The sequence below is a fragment of the Excalfactoria chinensis genome, chromosome 1 (assembly GCF_039878825.1).
Source record: "Excalfactoria chinensis isolate bCotChi1 chromosome 1, bCotChi1.hap2, whole genome shotgun sequence".
Lineage (NCBI taxonomy): Eukaryota > Metazoa > Chordata > Aves > Galliformes > Phasianidae > Excalfactoria > Excalfactoria chinensis.
This window is the reverse complement of record NC_092825.1, coordinates 118464585-118473799: the sequence shown is the minus strand read 5'-3', so window position 1 is coordinate 118473799 and position 9215 is coordinate 118464585.

Below are 9215 nucleotides of genomic sequence, written 5' to 3'. Positions count from 1 at the left end.
CTGTTAGAAAGTGTCGTTTTAATGAAGAATGTAAGTATGGCAAACAGAAGCTTCGCTTACCATTTCTGCCGAGTCTTCTCCTTGTTCTTTTCTAATAAACGCTATCAACACTTGGGGGAAAAGATGTCTGCCAAGAAATGTAACTCGTAGCTCAGCCACCACCAGAAGTGATGATACTGTAATGTTAAAAACCAAGGAGAACTCATCTGTGTATCTCTGCGCAAGAGCATTGCAGACATGTGTGCTGTCTGTAGAGCTGTGCCTGAGCGTTTCTCGTCTTCTCTCACACATCTCTGCAGGACAAGAAGCAACCTGCAGTTGTTTGGAATCTCACCTGGGATAAAACAAATGCAGGAAATTCGTGTCTACTTTGTGTTATCTTAATAAAGTACACAGAAACAAAGCATAGAGCTCTTGTCAGCCAGTAATGCAGCGAGAAAATGAAAAGCAGCCACATTTTTTAGCTAAAAATACCAGAACAACAACAATAAATTACAGTCAGCATGCTGAAACGTAACTGTGGCAGCACTGCTACTCCAACACAGCACTTCACATAAAACCTTTCTGCTTCACCATGAAAAGATATGCTTTCGCCCTGTGCCTTGCTGCATTTAGGTAGAGTGTTGCATGTGAAGTGTCCCCATGGTTAGGGGACCATACATGATCAGGACCATACATGTGTGAGTACAGGGGCCATGTACCTACCTGTACAAACAGAGCTTTTCTCAGCCAGCCTGTGTGACACAGACCATCCAGAGGTACTTACAGCTCATGTACTTCTGGACTCCTTGCAGCACGAGGGTTATGTTATGTATGTGCTTGTATCATGAAGACTGAAGTCTATATTTGCTATAATTGATACCAGAAGATGAAGTTACACACCAGTCCCACAGAATCAGGAGGTCGGAGAGGCTGTGTTTGGGAGAAAACAGTCGGAACTTTTTTTCCCACTCTGTACCAATACAGATAATATCCCTCAGGGTGCCATGATAGAAATGCAAATGACGGCTGTACAGTTCCATGGCCAAAAGCCTTGTGATCAGAACCCTGAGCACAGAGCCACCACTGTGCCAGGCAGCCAAATGCTCCCTGGGCTCCCACCACATGAAACAAAGGAGCAAGGAGTCATAGAATCATAGAATCGTGAATGTTGGAAAAGACCACTAAGATCATCTAGTCTTACTGTCAACCCATTCCCATCATGCCCAATAACCATGTCCCTAAATGCCACATCTATGCTTCTCTTGAGCACCTCTGGAAATGGTGATTCCACTGCTTTCCTGGACAGCCTGTTCCAATGTCTCACAACCCACTCTGTGAAGCAGTTTTTTGCTGATATCCAAACTGAACCTCTGCTGGCACAATTTGAGGTCATTCCCTCTCCTATCACTGTTACCTATGTGAAGAGACAGACCCTCACCTCACCACAAGCTCCTTTCGGGTCAGTCAGGTCTCCCCTGAGCCTGCTCTTCTCTGTACTGAACAATCCCAGTTCCCCCAGCCTCTCCCCATAAGACTTGTGCTCGTTTACCATAATTTACCATGAGCATGCAAGGTCAGCATTGATTTTCTCTCCTCCTTTTGGTCTAGCTCTAAGACTATAGAATCCCTGAGGAATAAGGAAAAAGCCTCCTTACCTAGCCTCTGCCATACAGCTCTCAGAGTGACTGCTTTCATAAGGGACACTGAGTGGCACACATAGCAAGTGGGCAGCCAGAACAGCTGGCTGGGCTGTGGGAATGCCTCAGCCCACTGCTGCACTATGCCTAGTGCCTCCAGCATGGCCTGGGGGAGGATTCTGTGCCACCTCACATAGAGGTGCATGACATGGAACAAGGGGAGAGTAAGCTCTGTCACTGCCATATAAAATGCAGTACTTGCTTGAGTGCTTTAGCCTGAAGAGAGAGCTGGTTTGGTTTATTTTCTCTTCTGTTTTCCTCAAGAATATCTGTTCAGGATTTGCTGTTGCAGTAGAAGCATGAGCAGAGCCCTGAGGAAGGAGGACACAGCCCAGTCAACACAGAAGTTCTATACTTTGCACAAAAATACCCTCCACACCATTTAGGACCAGTGTCATTACAATCTAACCTTTTCCGTGAACATGATATAGAAAGCTCTTGTTTGGCTTTACTCAGTTTCAAGGTTTTTGAAGAGGGTTGCAACTGCATGACTGGGTGTGCACCTCTCTGGAGTAGCTGAGAGGAGTAACCTCTCTTATCACTGTTACCTGTGTGAAGAGATGGACCCCCACAACCTCCTTTCGGGTCATTGTAGAGAGCAATAAGGTCTCCTCTGAACCTCCTCTTCACTAGACTGAACAATCCCAGTTCCCTCAGATGCTCCTCATAAGACTTGTGCTGCAGATCCTTCACAGCTTCACTGCTCTTCTCTGGACATACTCCAGTCACAGTGTCTTTCTTTTAGTGTTATTTTTAAAGAACAACTGATTTCTTCCATGCAGGCTTTGTAGGGCAAATTTAACCATTGCCACTTTTTATTCAGGTTAAGATCACACCACACTCACATTTGTAAATATAAATAACAGGATGATTTTTCACTGAGAGGGGCAGAGAAACACACCAACATACACATTTATTATAAACCACAGTTTCTTACCAGCGCAGACCCACATTTAAAGCAGGAATTCCCTTTGTTTCCTGAGATGACAGCCATTGCATGAGGTAAACAAATCTGCTCCTGTAAGTTAATCAGTCTCCACAGTCTTGAAAATACTTTGATTGGAAAGTGCTCCCAGAGCTCCCAGCTCAAAAAGATACCACAGACTTCTTTAATTTCCATTATACCTGGCCAAGAGACCTAATGGTGGCTTTGCATCACAGACAGGATGGAGCTGGAGGGGACTTTGGCAGGTCACCTGGTGAGCCTCTGCTCCAGCCCAAGATCATAAGATATGACCTGCTAACCAGACCCAGGTGCTTCCAGCTCTTGACTCCAAGTCAAGGACTGTGAAAAAGGGACCCAGGCAGCTCCTGTGAAATACTTAGAGCTGGATTAAGGGTGCAGAATGTTTATAGAGTAGAGGGGCAACACAGTCTCATCCAGTGACAATGGGTTTCCACCACCCCTTCATTACCCTTCCCCTTTGTTCCACTTTGCTCTCCACAGCTTTTCTAGAAAGGCATGTAATGAGAAACTCCCAGCTGGGGGGAGATTGAGGACCTGCTGGGGGATGAAAGCAATCACTTAGACTGTTACTCAGTCTCTGCTAAGTACCTGCAAAATGCTACACACTGTGGCCAAACTCTATAGCTGCAGTAGATGGCATCATGCTTGACAGTGATTGCAATAACTTTCAGTGATCGTAAAAGAAGCCTCGCAGCTTTTTATGGCTGAGACTTTCTGTCTGCAAAACCCTAATCTTATCTGGACATTACCCAAAATACATCACTTAACATCATAGGATGTCTTCGTTTCAGCAGGATTGCTCATTTCACCTTAATCAGAAGCTAACTCAACCTGGAGGAAGGAAAGGGAAAGCTGGGACACTTTCACTCTGAAGTGTTTTTTGCTTGTTTCCTCATGATGCACAGGTACCTCCCTGCCTGGGAATTCTTCATATTACCCACAGTCCCTATTCAGTTCAAAAAACATGTCCTATGTAAACTCTGGCACAAGCTGGCATTCCTATTTCCTACACATTTAAGCTACTCTTGACTGTATCATTCACTTCAGTTCCTGGCTTTCACCTCACCAAACTTCAGCTCCAACTCCATGGATTGCTTTCATGTTGCTCCAGTTTCCCGGATACATGTTTGGTTGTGCTTTTTTCTAAAACTAAGGGTGTGACAGTTGTTTGGGCACAAAGGTTCCCAACCATAATATAGACAGCCAACAGAAACTGATCTCTAGGAGCCCTTTAATGTAGTTTTGCATTTTTAGGTGTCAGTCTTCCTGTACAAGTTGCATTTTCTGAAAGGCTGAGATAAATGTAGGCTTGGCTGTGCAGTCCTGGAGAAGCAGATATAGCTAACAACATTTTGGAGTCACCAAGCAATCACATTTATTAGTGCTCCAGTAAATAGAATTGGCCTGAATGCGCCTTATCCCATACTAACTCGAGAGGTAAAACACACAAGGCACTGAAGGAGCCCATCAGAGTTATTTTGTTTCATCACCCACTAACCACAAAATAATCACTCCTGCAAAACACAGAGCAGCCTGAGCTCCTTTCCAGGGCTCTAAACATGTGCTTCTTTAAGTGTGGATGCCACCTTCACATCTTACAGACGTTTCCTCTGTGTTTGTCATGGTTTTGTAATTTTGCTATCAGTATTCCACATCATAACATCGTGTAAAGCATGGATAATTTTACCAAATGTTCAGCTCACAGGAGAAGGCTACATATCCCAGAGAACATCATGGTCAGGGATAAGTCACAGGACCAGGACACTATATAATCTCACTCCCAGGCTGGAATCGCTCTCTTGAATCTTCGGAGCGTGTGGGAGCGTTCCAGCCGTTTCGCCTAGAGTTACAGTAGGCCTCTCGGTTTTGGGACTCACTCTCTCTCCTATTTTGCTTGATTCATTAGCCTTAATTTCAATTATATTGTATTATATTGTGTTATCCTGTATTTTGATATAGTATTTAGTAAATAAGTGTGCCTCCTTAGATTATTGCCGCTGTTTTCTTTTCCCTTTTCCCTTTTTCCCTTTCCTTTTTGGGCCAGCAGCCCTGCGGGCTACCTGCACCCCTGTCACAGGAGCAGGTAGATTTTTGGTTAACCCGTGACAGTGTTGCACAAATTTACAGTTCCACAGCTGAGCTCACCCATTTCCTTCTGCCTTTCAGCCCTTGCTCTTATGATGCCATCATTTGCAATGCATGTTCTCAGGGCTTTCAATCATACAGCACACAGAAACACATCCCGGTGCCCGTTGGCACTCCTTGTAGACTGTGCTGTGTGAGTTCATGGCCCAGCAAGCAGGACCTTGCTGTATGATATACTGAAACAAACCTAGGAGACAAAGAAAGAGTACCTGAGAACACAGTCTAAATCATGAGGTTGTGAAAGGTCTGGGGATGGTCACAGTATTTTTCTTTCTTGATTGGGATGGCTGGGTTTCTTTTCTAGGACTCTTTCAATCTTGTGTAGTATAAGCAAGCAGTGGTTGGAAGAGCTGGAAATGCTCACTATTGTTAGCTGTGCAGTACAGAGTGCTCTGCTTCACTTTGGTCTTTTGTTCTGAGTAATATTTCTGTCACTCAATGAATTTTCTCAGCTTTTGAATACCTTAGCTACAAATACCTACAGAGTTAACTCTCTGAATGCCTGGGAGTTGGTTTAGTAGGGTAGAGCAAGTAAACCAACATTCCATAAATCTGATAGGATTCTTCTGGGAATATAAACCACACAGCAAAGCATGCTCAAATCATCCCCAGATCTGACTGTGCTCACTATTTTCTTTCTCAGTCAGACTGCATCTTCCTCAGCCACCAGTTTCAATGTCCACGCAGATGCATGCTTAAATCTTAATGAATAAGTGGCCCAGATATCATTTGGCCTTTCTTTAAATTACATTAAGTACTGTGTGGTTTAGTGATTTCCACCTAGAAATACTGCAAACTTCAGGAATCGGAGAAAATTAAGAGAATTGTAGAAGACTGCTGTATGGGAAACTGTTAATCGCAGCTTGAACCTCTGATTAACCATCTGAGGCAAGTGTCAGGTCAGCTGTGGGAGCACAGGTGATGGTAATTCAGCTGTGCTCCCAGAAGGGGTGGAGGTTGGCCCCACCTCTCCTAGATTTCATTTAAGGGCTGACCACCTCTAAGGCAGCATCTCTTTTTGGAGATTGTTCCTTTCTGGAGTTTGGGTGACAAGTCTCAACATTTTCCATCTTGACTGAAGGCCTCAGAGTTGGTGAGTTTTTCTTATAGATAACCTCTGGCTATCTATTTCTGACTATTCTTGTATTATTCCAACTGTACGTTATTATTATAGCATTATTCCAACTGAATAACTGCATACGCTTTTCACCATGAATATACATTGATGACAACTTCTGAATTACAAGTTAAACCCTGCTATACAGGGAAGAGAGAAAAAAATACATTTAGCATTTCACTTTCCAGTTTCCCTGTCTATTTGGTCTGTAAGACCAGAGGAAGGGCTTAATGAGAGATGTAGCTGTTTGGTGTCTAGTATTTAGACAGTATGATGGGCCTCAAAATGCAGAGCTTTGGTACACATCTGCCTATTCAAGAAGTTTATTATTTAGTAGTTTGTATTTTAACTTTGCAATTAATCTGAACATCTGACCACACAGACAGTAAGAGAATACTCACAGGTCACATACAGGCCCATACATCCCCTTCCAACTACAGAGAAGGTAGGAGTATTCACAAGAGTTTTACAGGGTATAGAAGGATGCCTTTCCTTGAAATTCTCATCTGATCTATAAGAGCTTAAAAATAACTTTTGGACAATACAGAGAATGCCTCATATATATGGTTGGATTTGAGAGGCTAGTTGGGAGGCAAGGAGAGTGTTAAATAGATGCAATTCAGCTGCACTTCCTTGTGGGCATAAATATCCTTTTTATGAGATTGTACTAGCACAATTTTATTTCAGTGCACAGATTCAACTTGAAAGAAAAAACAAATACAGCTTTTCTTCATTCAACAAACACTGGAGGGTTTTGTTGTGCTCATATATGTCCAAAATAGATATAATAAACTGAAATTGACCATCTCTCTGCTCCCAAAACGTATTTCAGCTACAAACATTTTATTAGACAGTTTCTTATCTCATTCCCTATTTACTTTTCTCCTGAGTCGCACTCTGCTACATCTCTCTTCCTGCTCATAAATGGATGAGACATGATTACAGAGGGAGCTGGTCCCACAGATGGGGTGTAGTTAAGCCCATAGACTCTGCATGCATCAATTGACTTTAGTATTGACAGGATCATTCTCCTGTAATCCAAACCATACTTGAAACACAGCTTAGAAAGAAAATATTCAGGCCAGAGGCAAGCACTTCCCACATGCAGCAGAAGAAACCTGCCAGTATTCTCCTAATATAAGCAGATTTGAAGTGACCCTTTGTACCATCACAAATCCAGATGCAGAAGTTAACACAATAAGTTGACTATACAGATACAGAACATCATCTACAGGAAAACTGTAAACCACAAGGCTCCTATCAGCAGAGATTGCATTTAAGAACCCATTTACTTGGGTTGGTGTTACAGCTATGCTATACAGGTCGCAGTGTCTGTAGCAGTGTGCTCTTGCTGTCTCTTGGAGCAGGCACTTCGTTTTGCCCAGTAGTAAACACAGGAGGCTGGTCCACAACATAGCACAGCCAGGGGGAAATCAGGAGGTTTACCTTGCAGGCAGATTTCAGATGGGAAGAAACAGGCAACCCTGTAACGCTTGGAGAAGGCAATGCTTTTCTTACACTGTTAAATGGTGAGGCAAGAACAAAGTTTGTGTGGGATTAAATCACACATGGTTGCAACTGAGCAGAACTGATTATCGTTTCATGTTAAGCTGTGGAGGAATGCACACCTCATGTATATCCACAAGAAGCTGGGAGCAGCAGATAGGAAAACTCTCCCAACACCCATTTCTTTTATGTCAGAAAAATGCCATGGCTTTGCTCTGCTGTGCCCCATATCAAGATCTCAGTGTAGCAGACTATGATTAGTTGTCTGTCTTCAGCACTTGAATGAGCCCTAATCTTTCCTAACACCTTAGTAGATTGTTGTCTCAAGGACAGCCTTGAAAGGCCAAGAAAAGGCAAGGAACAAAGCACTGCCCTGGGGTGGGTGCCATGTCTCCCCTTATACGCCGTACACCCTGCTGCAGCAAAAGGAAGGACTGAACATACCAGCTGTTCAGCCCCACGACAGGGCCTCTCCCGAGTGCTTGCGTGTCACAGGATTCTTCCCACGAAGCCAGAGGCTGTTTATTTGGTTTTCGGGTTTGGTAGCTTGGCCCACACCCTAGCATCTGAAAAGGCTTACCAACAATTCCAGCTCCACCTTTTTCCTGCTCTTTTAAACCATACTTTGATGAGTCTTGCACAGAAACTGTGTCTCTGTTTCATAAGGATGGGCATGCTCTGCTTCCCGAGTCCCTGTGCTTTCTCTCTGCATTTAGCTAGAAAAGAAATTGCCGTATAGGCAGAGGAACAGAATTTCTAGGGAAAATACTGAAACCGCTTAAAAACGAAGATTTGGTGATCTGCCAGTATTCCTGACAACTAAAACAGGAATGTAAAGCTATAAAACCACAAAGGTTTCCACAGGGTGCAATTTAAATGATTTGCTACAAACCAACAACAGTTCTGTAATGACCTGCCTAAATAATTACCAGTTCGTTGTTTCACACCTTCGTTTTAAATGATTAATTCAAGAAGGCAATTTATTTTAAACAGCAAATCAATATTCTACTGCATAGTTTCTACCGAGCCTGCTTCTCCAACCACCCTGAGTAACACAGCAGCTTAGACTTCATGCTACAATTGCTCTAACCTTTCAGATGTCTTTCAGGCTGTATTTCTTCTGTTGGATTTTTTTATACAATAGCTGGGAATGAACTGGGTTTGAAAAAGAAAAAAAAGGTGTGGACAGCCTGTGAAGTTCAGTCAGAGCAGATGTAAAAGGATTTAGAAAGCAAATTTTGCTTTATGACCAGACCTGGCCACATACTGAAGGGAGGGAGAGAGGTTAGCTGAGGATGAGAAGCTTTCACTGAACTGCCGGTCACATTGTTTTGTGAACAGCTTCCAGTGGAACCGTGCTTAGCCATCTCATTTCTAACTTTGATATGAGGTTAAAAGCCTGGGGGGAGACATCATCATCATTTTTTTTTCTTACTTTTCAACCAAGTTTGGGAATTGTTTGATACTCAGTGCACTGTACCAACTGAGATCTGTACCTGAGGAGATATGGAGAACAGATGTGATATCTCTCCATTCCGCAGCTGAAGGCATAACATAGAGTACATGTCAGAGCAAGAGCTACTGATTCCATTCATTCTATTTTGATGAGAAAGAACTATTGATTCTATTCATTCTTTTCTGATAACCACACAGATCATCTCAGCTCTCCTTGCAAATATTATCTCTTAATGCAGCTATCAGACATAATCCTGTTAGACAGGTACACGTAAGGATCAAACTGAATTCAAATTAAAAAAATAGGCTGAAGAGCTATTTTTGCTTGGAGCAGAAGTGAACTGGA